The following is a 16,800-nucleotide window of genomic DNA, read 5'->3' as shown; positions in this document are numbered from 1 at the left end:
TCATAACTAAATGAGGCAATGTAGTGTAGAGGTACAGCTAAGCCATTTTCAGGCATGAAGAGATTATTTTCATGGAAAAAAAAACTCTAAATATGTTATTTTGTTGGAAACAGATGAGCTTTAGGGGGTTTAGTAACATGGCTTTAAAGAAAGTTACAGAGTAGCACAGCAAAGGATCAAGAGAGGCTAAGGCGAGGTTTTCTACTTCTTCTTCTTCTCTTCATCCATAAAATCATTTTTAATAGTTACATTGGGAAAAAGTGATCACATATTTTAGATCTGGTGCTTGCTCATACATGCATTCCTATTCATCAGTGATGACATCAATAGTCTTTGTATTAGTCATCATTTTTTTGATCGAGAACTCATCGCTCTCAAAAGCTGAGTAACCCAGCTGTTTGCAATCCACAACCCTCCCTTTTCTCCCAATCATCCTCATCTTCAGTCTCCTGTCCTCTCCTGTTTTGCTCCAGTTCTCTCTCCTCTCCATCTTGCTAAGACCATTAGGCTTAGCGGGGTTGGCTAGCCTGGGTTAAATACACACAGCCTCATGCTGCTCCGATGGGGCAAAGAAGCATTCCAGAATTGCTCACAAGCACACACACGCTCAAACACACACACACACACACTGCCACTCACTCGACCTCTTTGCAGCTTTAAGAGCAGTGATTGCTGTAATAGCCCTATAGAGGAGAAGAAAAGACAACAGAGAGGAGCAAGAGGATTGAGAACAGAAGGAGTTGATGGATGGGTCTGCTTTCCAGGTCACTTAGGGGGCTCCTCCCCCCCATATCAGGCTTTGTCCCCAGGGTCACTATTACTGGGCGTGCACACACACACACACGCGCGCGCACACACACACACACACACACACACACACACACACACACACACACACACACACACACACACACACACACACACACACACCAGCGTTTCACGGAGTACAAGAAAGGAGGCAGGTCGCACCACAATGAGCAACATCGATTTTACAATATAAACTAATGAAGCACACCAAACTCAATACACAGAACACACATAAACACACATAAACACAGGGGACACATGTGCACACACTCATACACACTCGCACACCTTGTAAACACATACCATCGCAATCCCATTGTTCCTTTTCCATACACATACTGTAATTGCTGATGTGAAGATAAGTGTGTACATTACTGAAACACAAACCAATTATACTCGCATTGTAGCCATTTTCAGGCTCACAAACAAATCGAGATCCACACACACACACGCTAGAATCCACGCACACAGCTACCATGCCTTCTCTGAGAGAAAGCATGTGTTCCCTCGAGGCAGTGTCTCTCCTCTCTCCTCCTCCTCTCTCTATTTCCTTGGTGACAGCTGTCATCCTGTCAGGCCCATGGCAGCCATGGCAGATCTGGCAGCGTATTCTGCTCACTGACACACACCACACACACAAATACACCAGTCCTCAAACTCAACAGCCTCTGCACATCCAGTTTTCTATCTCCCAAACCATCCCTGCAAACACAGAAAACACCGAACTGAACCCTGAGCACTAACTAGCAAAAGTTGCACTTCCGTTGCTTCCCCTCAAAGGCACCGAAACACAAACAACGCCTGACGGAAACAAAAAAAAAAGAAAGAAATTTTTGTGAGATTCAATTATTTTCTTTCACAAATATAAAGAAAAAACAGAAAGAAGAAAAAATAAATATCACTTCCATCTGTGTGTCCGGTGCAGAGATCCTGGCTGTGATTAGCTTATCTTACTTAGGGTAGACTTCAAGTCTAGCACCTGTAGATACTAAATCTACTAGCAGATACCCAAGTTCATCACTTATGTCACAAAAATATCAGTGCATACATATATATACATATATTTAAGCTGCGAAGAATCAGTATGCATAGGATATATATGAGTTACCAAACAGCTGTCAATTTACAAGTCTAACACAAATGTTCCACGTTCTTTTATCTCTGTTTTGGTCTCCGCCATCTCCATTATCACATTATTGATTAAATATCTGTCTCTTCTACCACTATTTTCACTAACTGGTCAACAAATCTGCTAAGTGGTGGCTTATCAATGTGTTCCCCTAATTTCCGCCTAATAAGGAAACTGATAAACCCAAACAGCAAAGTTAGAAAGGCAAAAACGACTCCACAGATCTGAAAGCATTCAATAGTCACCTCAGATCTCTGGGTTTTCTCACTGAAAGCACTTTTCACAATACAAAATTTGATCACTCTGCAGCCCTTTAAGAATCAGGGTGGCCATATGTCTCTCTTTATGTGGGATTGCACAGCATTTTTATTCCTTGTCCCACATCTTAAAACAGTGTCCCACTTTTTCACTGGTTCTGCAGGACGAGCACTTTTCTAAACTTTACCTTCATATACTGGTTTTCACCCAGTGCCATGAAGGAAAAGCTTTTGATTATAATCAGATTACATACTCATCAGGAAACATTGACAATTATAAACAATATGGGAGTATATAAAGAGAACATTATAGCGAACCTAAACTACCTTTAAACCTTATTGTATTTACATAGCAAGAGAGTTGGAAATATAATATATTTTTTCCTTAAAAATCTAAATGTCAATCTGGTAGCATGCACAATGTATTTTTATTCAAGTTTATTTATTTAAGATATTAAAATTTCAGACTTCCTCTCAGCATTGCTAATATGCCCCACTTTGTGTTTGCCTCACATTTAGTTTGGTCACCCTAATCAGAATTGGCTTTAAAATAAAGGAAACCAAAAGTCTGAAAATGAAATTATCCTCATACGATAAAATCATGCAGGAGCAGGTAAAATCTGCTGTGTCATAAACATAATCAGTTTCAGAGAAGTACGACCTTCATACTGTGCTTACATGGCTAACCTTCCCTCTCAGACACTGTTTACTTGTTCTTTTTCTCAGATAACTTTGGCAAGGACATAAAAATAAAAATATCGACTATCGGCAGGTTCAATCCAAAATTATCTGTGCTGGCCTTTAAGAGCTCATATTGGCGCGATCCGTGTCTGTAATTCTACACCAGGCCGACTCAAACTGCTGCTCGGACACATTCCAGTCATGTACACATCTACTGCAGCATGCCGAACACATCACTCTGACTGCCCACAGTACACTGACCCAGCGCTGTACTACTGCATTTAAAATCTGACTTTAAAGCCGAATTTACTCTGCTTGAGATCCACGCCGGCCCCCCTTAACCTGGAGAGTCACACAAACATGATTTTCCAGCGCCTGTTTGGCCCCGCTGTGTTTCTGATTTGATCCAGGTGATAAACAGAACACAATTTTAATCATTTTCAAATCGCAAGTGATTGTTTTTCATAATAATATATGAATATATGTTCCATATTTCAAAATGAGGGCATTCATAAGGGATCCCAAACTTTTAAGAGCGATTATACCCTGATGTATTTACTTACAGTTCATCTAAAACCAGTGGGCAGACCCGATTTAAAGTTAACTTGCATATTAATTTAATATACCAACAATATTTTTTGTGTTAATATATATACACTGATTATAAACAAATACAGAAGCCTGTATAAGCAAACACTCGTACACAGCCAGGCACTGTTTGGCAAATGGCACCCGGTAGAAAAATGTAATTGCTTGAACTTTAGAGAAGCGACTGCAGCTTCTGAAATACCCATGGGAGCCATCAGACCAGTATTTTACAACACACACACACACTCACAAAACACGAACCTCCCTGTCAGCAAGTGCAGTACTTTAAGTAGTAATAACTACTCTGGCTGTTAGGGTGAAGAGAGTGTGGAAGGAGGGAGAAGAGGGGACGGAGAGGAAATGAACGCAGGGGAAAAGGGGAAGAAAAAGCAGTGCTTTAATCTCCATCAGTCTGAATTTTATTCTTCCTGGGCTGGGCAGCGCAGCTTTGAGAAAATGGGCTGTGAATGTCGATAATGCTACAGTTAAAGGAATACTTCTAGGAATAGTCTACCTTTTGAGTACTATATAATCTCCGTCTGTTACCGTGTGTGCTTTTTCAGATGCCACTCCACCAATTTTACACATGGATTCTAGTTTATGCAGCATAAGTAGTACCTCTCAGTCTGCAAAAACCAGCTGCGTATTTGCTTCTGTCTCTCAGGCGGAGCTCTCCGAGTCTGAGAAATAACCCCTCATCGAGCCGTAATGACGTGCAGCACGGTTACCTTGACCAAAGGAGAGCAACTAGAGTCGATCTAGAGAGAACTTGTTCACTTCCCATTAATCCTGTTGTACTGAAAATGGCTGCAATCCACCTAGAAGGTGCTCGACCATTTCTAAATTACAGTGATACTGATGTTAACCGGTGCCAGGGTGTAAAAGAAGGTGTGACATGTTTGTTTTTAAGTTGGGTCCACACTTGGGGTTCAAAGTTATTTGCTCCTTTTTTGCAAACTAAATCATGGCAACCACTGGATCAGTTATTGTAGGTGGAGGCTGATCTTGTTTGTGTTATAGCCCCAGAGCTCCACTGGAAGCATCGTCATTGATTTATTTGCAAAAGCATGACTGTTTTGGAAATACTGAATATATAACTCTTACAGCGGAGAAGTGAACTGTGCTTGCAGGGAGAGTCATGAAGTTTCTGAGGTTTCGTATGTTTTCAAATGATTTTTATGCTTCGGTTTGTGGTCATCACGTGAAATTATTATAAAAGCTGTGAATCCAAGAATCTTCACCTGCCATCTTCTGCAACGCAGCAGGCTACAACTTCTCAAACCCCACAGGCGAGTTGTTATCAGCCCATTGAAGGGTCGTTATCAGTCCCACTGATATGACCACTAGGTGGTCTCCTCCAGGTAGTTATCTCAAGAGCTCTTTGATCTGGTTATCGCCTCATGTAGAGGCGGTCATTACACCCTGCTGAAAGTTGTAGCATCGACAATACCATCTGCACGATTAAGACAATCAGCTGGTTAGACTTTGTTCTGCTTTCTTGTTAGGAAAATAACCACAGCTTGTATTAAAAAGTGTCCTTAACTTCATGAAGCTGTGCTATGAAGCACCCGCCAGAGATTTTACACGAACTTCTTCACACAACCGTTACTAGATAAGAACTGATACACAATCTTGATTGCTCCATATTGATCACTGAAAATACTTTGCTTCCCTAGATTTTACCAGAGAGGCCCATTAAGATTAAACTTTCCTTTACTTGAAGCAGAGATGCAGCCAAGGTAGCACCAGCTACCTTTGGCCAACAAAGGTGGCCAGTAGGTAGGGGGCACCTACCTGAGAGACGTGGGACTGGCAGCCACTTATAATAGCTAGTCAATGGGCTGATAACATCTGTAAAGGAGCTAATACCAAAAGCTCAAAAGTAAAATGCTGAATACGCCTATGAATTTGCTGGGGTTTTTTTTAGCAATAACAGTCAAAAAACTGTAAAACCAAACCACTGATAACTAAAAATATCAAAGCACACTAATATGAACATCCCATCAAAACAGCAGTGCACCCTCCCTCACACATAAAACCTCATCTACTTCACTTCACACATACTATTGTGTTTCCATGCTCGTAAGTGTTTAAGTGCGAGCATCTGTGTGTGCGTGCGTGAGTTAGTGCGAAAGCCTCAGGCTGTCCCCTCAGCACTGCGTCTGTATCGACCTGCAGTGGAAAACAGGCCTGTACTCGGCCATGTAGGCCAGGAAGTCGATAGGGACATCAGAATGAGGGCAGCCGTCCAAAACGGCATCACAATGTGCCCAGAGGGCGCGCACTAACACACACACATGTGCACACACAGAGTATACATACAAAGGCTTGGCCATTTTTCAAATAGCCTTGGATTTATGGTTTATAAATCCCCCAGATGGTGATTCATGTGTAATCTGTCTGTAATGGTTACTTGATAAACACAGTTTCAAACCTTCTTGGACTGCTTTTCTATTGTATTAGCAGACACTGGAGTCACTGGATCATTATCATTTATATTGCACATGTAATTGTGTGTAATTGCATTGGATTGTTGAGACATTTCCATATGAATACATTAGCAAGAATTTACTGTCTCGTGCATCTGCTTCCTCTTTACAGAAAATAATCTATAAAAAACTTTGCTCCAAGCATGACCTTTACAGGGAAACGTTTTCGCTGACACATGAATCAAGAAAAACTGTAACACGAAATGCCACCAAATAATGTGAGCGATTAACGATTCACAGTTAAATAAAATCAGATATTACTAAAAGAGAATGGGGCAGATGTGACTTAAGGTGTTTTTGCCCTGTGGTGTTTAGTCCATTTAAATCAGACTGGTTGACCTTTAACCTTTGTGCTGTTCGTTTGTGCTGATGTGAACACAGTAATTCCACTCGGGTGCGGACCAAATCAACTGCATCAAGACCCTCTGACGGAGGTGGTCTCGGTATGGTTCCTAATGAACTCCAGATCGATTCATTTATGGTAACCAACCACCAAGTGTATGTTACAAGTTTGAGCTAAAAAAAAGTCCCGTAGCCACTTAGGCTTAGTATTCTAGGACACAGTGAGGTACTATTGATGTGCAAAGGTCTGTACGGGCTAACAACAAGCTGAAAGAACGTAAACTCTCAGTGTTCTCCAACAGCCCAGAACAAAGCACCTTCCTGTATTTACTTTTGTTACTCCCCCCAGACACATACACTGACATGATTTGCAGTGAGACATTTTTATTTACTTGAATTTTTCTCTGTGTGAAGAGAAATGTCTTTTCCACTGATAGTATATTCCAAATGAGGCATAATTTACAAATGGAACATCATGTTCGATTACATAAACATGAAACTAGTGATTGAGACTGGAAAGTGTTAACTGAGGTAGTAAATCAAGATTTAAATAATTTTCTACACTATCAGGCTTATTTCTGCAAGTAGAGAAGTCTCCCCCTGCTGGCTATTAGAAAGAATGCAGACAGTTTACTATTCAGGCTTGTGTCCATCTTTTACATACAGTCTGTGGTGAACACCGGTCGTAAGATTATACTGGAGTTCATTAGTGTTAACAACCATTGATTTCTAATGTATCAATGTGAATTTTTCATGTGTTGCAGATTGCATAGATGCTGTATCTGATACAAGCTTTAATCCAGAGGCTTACGGAGCAGCAGGTGTAGATGTTTTCAACCTGGCTGGCCCAGGATGGGAATCCCACCTTCCACCCTTGGAGCATTTAGTCGCTCAGCTAAGGGACAACAGAGTTCCTGCCTCTGTATCAGCAATTCCACTGACAGATTACTCCATCAAACTGCGGCAATAATATGTGAAAACAAAAATGATGTCTCTGGGTTTAGTTGAAAAATAGGTTTGGTACTCTTATCAGGCAGCAGCTTTGATAACTGCGAGCAAGAAACTGGATAGGTTGAGTTTAAATCATTGTGCCTGGCACTGGGGGAAAAAAATAAAGAGTTTTGTTCTAAAATGAGATATTTGAGAAATTTTATTATGTGGTCGAGTGAAAACTGTACTTTGAAAATATGACAAAATGCCAGGGGAGAAATAAAGCAGAACTGTTCATAGCTAGATGACCGTGGATTTTTCATTTCATCCAGCGAGTTTCTTTTTAAAGGTTCTCATAAACGCAGCAGTCCTAGGATTTTCTGAGCCATGAAATAGTTCAACTAAACCAAAAAGATTAAAATAAAATAAAAAACCCTCCTCTGGCATCTACTGGAAACACCGACTTTAGCCAAGTGCAAACATTTTCAGCTTGTAATCATCTATATGTGAACATCTAAATAATCCATCTGAAGATGAAGAGTTGCTACTTTAAACTTTGCCTTGGCGCTTTAGCTATGGTGTTAATTCATGCATCGCCGGGTGACATCTTAATGCCGCCACTGTCCGCCCTTTCTTCGTTTGAACCGCACATCAGATGACTGTTTTCAATTATACAAATTAAACTTACTTATGAGGGAAGGGGTGGGGGGTGGGGGTTCTTGATCACACATGCACAGAGATCATACAGGCTAAACATCCCAAGTGGGAAATGGTCTGGGACACTGTAAAATAGATCTGTGCCGGGGGAAATGAGCCAAACCGCCGAGATCGCAGCTATGCTGCTTTAAGGTTCCTTCCCGCTCGTGTTAATGTCTTCCCAGTGGTGCCTTCAGTTCTTCCCCCTGCCAGGGCCATCTAGCTCGTTTGATTTGCAGCAGCTCGGTGGAATGAAGCCACGATAGCCACAGCATCATCTCCCCCCACCTCACGTCCTATAGGGATTGAGAGGCCTTGTGCTGTGTTATTACTGAATATAGCAAGGCGCTGTTGGATGTACACGCATGCACGGATGAGCAGCTATGCTCACAGGCACACTTAGTGCACACATCAGTGCACACACAAGTATTACAGCATCTATCAGAGAGAAGCTAAAGTGCAGCAGATGTTTGTGTTTCAGCTGCAGGAATGGCTTCTCTCTCTTTTTTTCTTTTCGTCCTCATGTACCCTCTCGCTGCGGAAAAGGCTTAGGCCAACAGGAATCAATGGCTCAAAAGACACCTCATGTTTCGACTTCTCAGTGGCAAATTACAGTGCCCTCACCTGAGCAGCATTTTTTTTTAAGGCAAGTCGCTCTGTTTTTCCTCGCTCATTTGAAAGAGGGGGGATTGGCTATTGAGGGGAAAGAGCAGTAGACGTTTGGTTTCAGAAAGCCGTTATCGTCACACGAGGCTCCGACCTATGTCATTGTGCATAACGGCTGATATGCCCACCTGTTCCAGTTCAACGCGGGCACAGGCACAGAAGCTCACGCCGGCCGTAAAGCTGCAAACACGCACAAATACTTTCACAAAGAGAAATCACAAATGGCTGGACTCAATTCTTCAGCGCAGTTTAGGCGCACTCGTTCTGAATGCACGAGTTAAAAAGAGATAAACAGAGACGACAGTTTTGGTTTCTGCATGCTCCACGGATCTATTATGGCCGCCTGTTCACTCAAACCTTCATCTAAACATGGGAAGTGCACTGAATGAAAAGGTCAGTGGCTCATGTCTACAAAAAAAGAAAAAAAGCTTCGTTTTGCATGCTCTTTCTACCCCACACTCCTACACAGTTTCCCGAGGCAGCAGGGACAGTCTCATAACACACACACACACGCATTACTGCCCCACTTATCCTGCTCTATCACCTGTTATGTGATATACGCCAAGTACATAGGGTACATACTGTGACTGTGTCTATATGATACCAGGATTTTAAAAGCCAGCAAACACGAGTATAACGTGGCTTCTAACAGTGTGGAGGCTGGCTTCAGTGGTCAAATAAGAAGCATTTATTCAAAAGTCGCACTGAAGCAGACTGGGTTGATATAACTGATAACGCTTACTTATGTCCTTTAAAAAGGTGCAAAACTCTTCATTCAAATTCTACAGGCTGTGTGAGGTGTTTGGAATGACTCTTTGGTCCTTTGATTACTTTAGCAGACATGGTGGATAATTAGTCATTCATGCAGTCAAATTAAAGATTTAATTGGAATTTATATCTTGCACAAGGTTGGAAAGATTAACAATCGCTCTTGACTGATCCGCACTTTTTCCGTGTACGACAATAAAACTCACCAAACTCACTGATACAACTTACAGGGTTGAAATCTTTTTTTAAATGATATGAAAATGAATTTGTCATAAAATCTGTTTTGCATTGCTTTTAAAATGATGATGATCTAACCACCTATCATTAGTCCAACAGCACGGGTAGGGGCAATGTGTCCATTAAGTTAATATAACAATTCCCCTTTTATGTTCATTATTTGCAGCGCTTAATTCAAAAAGGAGGTAAACCAAAAAAGCTAGCATAATAAAATTATAAATTACATCAGTGTACCAACACAAAATGACCACTTCAATATTGGCGCAGCAAAGTGCGACATTAAGCTCTTAAAATGATAATAAATGACCCTTCTTTCTTTTTTAAAGCCACTTTTAAGTCAAGTATGTGATTAAAAATCTGCCAAAGCTAGAACCCCCTAGTGGTGGCATTAAAAACATTGACGGTACTGTATGTTCAACCCAACCCCCCCCTTCTATCCCCTCAAATCTATTACCTAGGTGGGTCTGCACAAACTTTTATATATTATAAACCTGTTTTTTCTCTCTTTTTTTAGCATGAAATTGGCCAATTTGAAAGATACTGAAGATCAGCACAAAGTGTGAGCAGTCAGCTAAAATGCTTGGCGTCGGTTTCTGCCTTTAAAAGTCCATTGAAGCCTAAGGCAGGAGAGGGTAAATGGGCAGGGGGTGGGAAGAGGAGCGAGGAGGGAGATGAGGCCAATTGGACTGCAGTGGGATGTAGGAGTGGAAGCACAAACTGACGGATGGAAGAAATTCCGTGGTATAAAGCGGAAGATAAATTAAAAAGGAGAAATGTGGGGTGAACGGATAGATTGGATGAAGGGCAGATAGATGACGGTTTAAATGGATGATTGGTGGCATGGGCACTGAGAGCGAGCCTGTGTGTGTGTGTGTATGCGCGCACTCCAAAGGTGCAGATTAGATCACTGTTATGACTGCACAAGCCCCCAGGACACAGAAGATAAACATCAACCGATAACCTACACATTTATTCCCACCTCTGCACCATCACCACTTCCTCCCCCTCTATACACTTCCTCTTCTTCCAACCATTTACCAGCTCTTCCTTCTTTTTATTTTAAAACTCCATCTCTCTTTCTTTTCCTGCCCTCACTAACTACATCTAAGAGTCCCGGGGCAGTGCACTAGATCACGCTTCTCAATAAACCCGTCAAGCTCTCCTCAGCCGCCGCCCCCCCTCACCCCGTCTCCCCTTAGCTTTCCGAAACACAATAACAGCAACTCTGAACGCCCCTCCCAACAATACCGCCATCGATCACTTTGCTATCTGGAACACACACATCTATCACTACAGTGGAGTTTACTGCAGGCTTGGCGCCCACTGAAGGCCCGTCTGCTCTGCTCTATAAAGCTTTGCAAATGTTTTCATGTCTCAAACCCCAATATCCCAAACAGTAAGCCCCAAAAATGGAATTTTATGTTCTGTGCCAACATAATGACATTTGTGGTGTTTTTGATGTATCCTGCGCATGCTTAACCAAAGTCAGGTAACAGCGGCAAGCTAAGCAGGGGACTATAGATGCCCTCTATCCAGTCACTTTTCAGTTCTTTCTGGAGGATCCTCAAGCTTTCCCAGTACAGACCAAATATAAAATCTCCTCAGCGAGTTCTGGGTCTAAGCCAGAACTCGCCAGTTGGGCATGCCTGGAAATTCTCCAAAGGGAGGCACCCAGGAAGCATCCGAACCACCTCAACTAGGTCCTATTGACAGTGCAGCGACAGTGTTTGGTCCCCACTAGAACACAGAGGCACGCCAAATCAGGTTGCATGTTAAACCTCAGCATTACAGGTAACATTTCACCATGAGCAGCAGAAAAAAATGCTAACTATGCTAGCAACTGCTAAATACTCAGATACAAAGGTACAGTTATAAATAGCATTCACTGCAATAAAATCAACTTTTATTAGTTGCCTGCTTTGATTTAAGCACCATGGAGTTAATATGAGCAGTGGGACAGCTGATAGCTGACATAGATGGCACACAGTTTGAGATTAGTGGATTAAAATGTACATAATGGAAGATGCATGCATCAAAACGTCTTGTTTGTTCACAAAAAAACATCCACGCCTGCAAAAAATACTGGACTCTGTAGTTTTCTTAGACAATGCACCTGTTTATCGCAGAGACTGGATGAGCGTTTGCAAAGAAATGTGTCAAAAATCATAAACACGCGCACAGAGACTCCTTTTACAATGACATAAAACATGCATGAAGCACCTGCAACACTCTCTAAAGATGGGGACCTTAATTCTTTATGAATTGGTAAAGGTTTTCACCATGAGCAACAAATGTATCCACTGCTTTTAGCTATAAACTATTTGGTATCGGTCATAACAAGCAGGTGAAGTAACACCTGGAGTTTTCTAACAGCTTCTCATCGCGTATAATCATATAAATATGTATGTCCTGAAAATGCACAAAGTTTGAATGCATTTTTTAAATTAAATTTGATTTTAGCTCACCAGCTGTTGCTGCTTCACATGCGATGTCATTTAAATAACCTATTAGCATTAGCATGCAACACAAGAGCCACCAAGGGCACGCAAATGTGTTTGGTCTGCGAGTAATCTCCTAAAACTGTACTTTGCTCTAAAAGGCCTGGGATCTGTTTGGTGAGGTAAGGAGAGGTAACTATTGTGGGTCTGGTGATGGGAGAGAAAAAAATACCTGTAAAAGAGGGATTGTGAAGAGCTGGACTCCACAGGGAAGAAAAAGGCAGGTTGGGCAGAGACGAGCAGCAGCTCTCTGACATCCTGTTTGTGCCCACCGCCCTCCTCTTTGCATTACAATTCACTCTCTGCATGAGTCAAGGTTAGACCTGACAGCTCTGCAACTGTGTATGGATATGTGAGCTTTGTGGGTGTATGTGTGTTCAGGTGTATGCTTTGCAGCGCCCATATAAAACAGATCGGGGAGATGGAAATGAAGAGAATCAGACTGAGAAGAAGAGACCAGACAGATAGATTTATAGGTAGGAAGAGGAGTGCACACTCTGTCAGTGAGGGTGGGTGGGTGGACGGCACCCTCAGGTTTGGACAAAGAAACTCAGATTAATCCCTCATGCATGGCTGGAGGTTTGATTCCTACTTAGATTCTATTGTAAAGTCGGGCCAGAAGGCTTCCAGAGACTAATGGACTGATTTTTATGTCTTGTTCTTAAATATTTCATCACCAAAAAAGACAAGTACTTGTGGCTACATTTTATTTTGAAAAGCTGCCGAAATGCAACCAGACATTTAACCTTTAAACTGCTCTGAATGAACTCGGTGTGGAGGTGAGCAGCTCATTTTAAATAGACTGAGATAAATTTTGTTCTTTATTCTTTTCTTGTTATAAAGATAATTTCATTAAAAGTGCTGCAGAAGGCACAGCTACAACAGACACGTTTAGAAGGTCCTGAAGGTGAAACCTACAAGACAGCCGCTTGTTACAGCCCCCACCTGTCACTCAAAGCCTGCTTGCCCTTGACCTTAAGCCTTGATAAAGTTGTTACTGCTGAGTTATAGAAAAATAGCACTCGTACTCGTTAAACAGCCCTCATTTCTTTATATTTTGCTTCCATGACCAGACTTTCTTGTCATTTTTAAAGTGGTCTTGAGCAATTGTTCTCTAGGATTTCTGAGGGTCTCTCAAAGTTCTTCTTTGGACATTGGTTGCTTTAAAAAAATTCAGTGCAGTCCTTGTACCCAACAAATTTTAGGGGCATGTTTTTGAGCTGAAGCATTCAAGCATAACGAAGTCGCAAAAGAACTTAGCAAAGAAGCACAAGCTTGTCACAAAAACAAATATCTTCATTTAAATCTAGAAAAAATGCCAAAGATAATATAGACAGGCATAAAAATGTATTTTTGTATAAATACAGTCATTCCCAAAGAGCTATGAGCCAAAAGCCGGCATTTCTCAGCATGGTGTGCAGTGTTTCCTTAAAGAATATCAGGAAACCAGACAAGTTTCCTCAGTTTTTGTCTTACACATAACAAGTGATGGGAGCAGCAGATGAACAGCATCTGAAAGTCATGTCCTCTAAGAAATAGGAAAAAAATCCAGCAAAGATCTGACACAAGACCTGAGAGACACATCTGGCACATCAGCTGATCCATCTATTGTTCGCCAAACCCTCATCAGAAACGGTCTCAGTGGAAAGATGGCTGTCAAAAAGCAATTCTTAAGGCAGGGAAACTAAGAGGAAAGGCTGACAGATGCCAAATTACACAAGAGCTGAACTGGAAACCTCAACAGGTCTGATGGAGTGATGAATCCAAATTTGAAAATTTTGTTCCAAATCATCGTCAGTATGTACAGACAGGTCAGGAGAGAGATTCAATATTAGGTGTCTGCAGCAGAATTACGAACACAGAGAGGTAAGATTCGATTTTTAACAAGTATACAATACCACCTGGAAAGAGTCTGATCAGCAACAGCTTCATTTTTCATCATGAAAGTGATCCAGAACGCATTGCCAATGCAGTAAAAGCATGACTGGAAAAACAGCTCAGACATCAACATTATTGAAGCAGTTGAGATCATCTTGACAGAAAACAGAACATTTGAATGAAAGAGCTTTGAATGTCCTTCAAGAAACCTGCAGAATTATTCCTGAAGACTTTTTAAAGAAATTACAGAAAGTCGCCTCAGAGAGATCAGACTATGATGAAGAATAAAGGTGGTCATATCAAATATTGACCTTATACACTGTATTTCCCTGCATGTTTGCATGTGTTTCAATAAATCACTGCAGCTATTTCTCATACCCCTAGAAAAATGTAATAAAAAAAAAAAATAAAAAAAAAAAAGAGGTGGCTCAAGACTTTTGCACAATGTTATACTTAGACTAAAACTGCTTTGTGCGCCTGTTGAAAAACCATTTATTCCTGCTCACGCTTGCTTTCAGATTCAGCCTCAAGTGGTTACTCGTGGAACTGCAGCTTTTGCAGCTTTCTACATAGAAATGCACATTAATGAACAATTTTATGGCACTTGAATATTTTTCTCTGCCGTATACTAACCGAGAGATTACGGGGTGAGTTCGAGGTGCAGGATACTGCAAGTTCTCATTTTCAAGTTACACCTGCTCCTCTTTCAGCATTATTAGTTTAATGTATCATCTTCCATGGAAAGATTTGCAACTAACTTACTGATACCACTCACAACAATGAGTCAACCTGCCACCCAGCCAGTCATGAAAGCCATTTCATTTGGCGTTTTGAATTTTCCGAGAACGGTTTGCCTTTTCCGGGAAAGAGTGCAAGAGAAGTGATACGACAGAAATTATGATTTGTTTAGAACAAAGCTGGATTGGTACCATGTGCATGAGCAAACACGGTAATGAATGTCACATAGTTGGATTTATTCAGCCATTAATCCAAGAGAAAGACTTCACAGCGATGGTCACGCTGCTTGTTTGACAAGCAATAGATGTCACAGAAAACAACCAATTAGCACCAAAGAGTGAAACAAAATCGAACAATAAAGACACGCAGGATTATCCCCTTAAAAAAAAAAGAGTCTGAAGACCTGCATATGATTTATATTGCAGGAGATGTTCTGCACACTGATGGCAGGTGGTGCTGACCTTTCTGTGACCTTTGAATGCCATGTGATCAGACCCTTTCAAGTTTCAGTGCTGTCTAATGTCACCGGGCCGGCTCTCACGTGGTCTCACAGTTACACTCATGCAAGTTAACCAGCCCAATAAATGTATGCAAAAGGCCAGCGTGTGCATTCTGCATATGAGACAAGTTTCAAAGCCAGAGGTGATTTGTTGGGGTTGAATATCAGCGACTGAGTGCCAGTATTTTGGGGAGAATTCTCACCCAAATGTATCGCTTTATGCCCAGATTACATCTTAATTACACATGCAGGTCTCCATGTACTACTAAGAGTGGAGAGTAGCATTAAACCACGATGAATCGCACGGTTGGGTGATGTTTTTAAAATTTTCCAATCGACCATTATCACACCGTGTAATATCTGATATATTTAAAGATGTATTTGTGAGCGTGTTTGCTTTAAAATATACTTAACTAGAAAACTTAAGAACCAACATCAAGCAGATGGACAACTTGCAGTGTTGACATTAACAAAAAGGGTAGATGATGATCACAGTAACATGGGTGTACGTTAGAGAAGGGATAGGTGGGATAATTAGCTGAAGAGAATCTTTACCGGTGTCTGTGTACAGCTTCTCATTAAGCTGAGGTCATCATCATCACAACAAGAACGAAGCTGGCATCATTTTGTGGTGTTAAAGTCAATTATTTAGCAAACTCAAAGAGACAAACCATCAAATGAGCAACTTCCAACAATGAAAACTTATGCAAAGAAGTCATGGACTGACTTGGTCAGCAACCAATAACACATATATTCATCAAGTTGCCAACCCTAGAGCATCAAGCATGGTGACTTCTGTCCCAATGCTTGGTATCTTGGTATAAGGGGAAAGGAGGACATTTTTATACCATGCCCTCAAAGGCACAAATGGTGTTGCACATGGCTGTACAGAAGAGGACAGAGCCAAGAAATTGCAGGAAGAATGTAAAAAAAAAACAGAGTTGGAGAGAGACATTCGACCCCTGTCAACATTTTCAACTCGGGAAACCTGGCAAACGGTAACAAACAGTACAAGTGATATTTGGATTGGATTTTCAGAAAGTTACAAAAGTTGCAAAATACAGTGAACCTCAAATCTGCCGTGGGCAAGGGGTCTTAGGAGGGTTCAGACTGTTTGACAAGCCAACATGTATTTGTACTTGGCCTGTGTAAGAACAATGCTTCTAAACCTGCAACCAAGATTCAACGGAGTCTCTGTGCCATGACTTTTCTCCCTGTAAATGCACACATTCACAGGTTCTCTTCATAACTGTAAAGACACTCCTACTACACTACTACAAAGTTGTTTACGCACGTGCAGCCCAGAAAATCTAGGACGAAACACAACAGGACAGTAGCTGAAAATTGTCTTTCGAACATCCCAGACTTCATTCTCAACACTGTAAATGATACAGATCTGCGGGTGAATGTGTTTTCTGAAGTAGACCTGCACTGGTGCAAATCAGCTCAGTCAGACATCGAGTGGACTGATACTGGAGTCATGGCAGGTTAAAGCCCCGTTTATGTCTGATCCCATTGTGTCCTCACATGCTTCTCCTGTAGGTAACGTCTAGCAAGGTTCACGGACGCAGAGCAGGTGTGAAAACGGCTCAGGAGA

The 16,800-nt window shown here is 41.5% G+C and overlaps 1 protein-coding gene across 31 annotated transcripts in view; it reads right to left on the bottom strand.

The window, feature by feature from the left end:
• Window positions 1–16,800, bottom strand: part of celf2 (cugbp, Elav-like family member 2) — a 235,233-nt gene that overhangs the window by 128,915 nt on the left and 89,518 nt on the right. The window contains exons 1-2 of one of the 31 annotated variants that reach the window (XM_040035783.1): window positions 3,694–16,800; window positions 1–628 (exon numbers count right to left, since the gene is read on the bottom strand). The exon at window positions 1–628 is cut by the window's left edge and continues 30,062 nt beyond it; the exon at window positions 3,694–16,800 is cut by the window's right edge and continues 16,356 nt beyond it. The exons of 29 other annotated variants lie outside the window; for them this stretch is intronic. The gene's annotated coding sequence lies outside the window, so the exon portion shown is untranslated. One more of the 31 variants, XM_040035782.1, reaches the window with a different exon arrangement.

Source organism: Simochromis diagramma, unplaced genomic scaffold, assembly GCF_900408965.1.
Source record: "Simochromis diagramma unplaced genomic scaffold, fSimDia1.1 OVJJ01000816.1, whole genome shotgun sequence".
NCBI classification, from domain to species: Eukaryota; Metazoa; Chordata; class Actinopteri; order Cichliformes; family Cichlidae; genus Simochromis; species Simochromis diagramma.
Note: the sequence above shows the minus strand (reverse complement) of the source record. Positions and strands in the feature narration are given on the sequence as shown.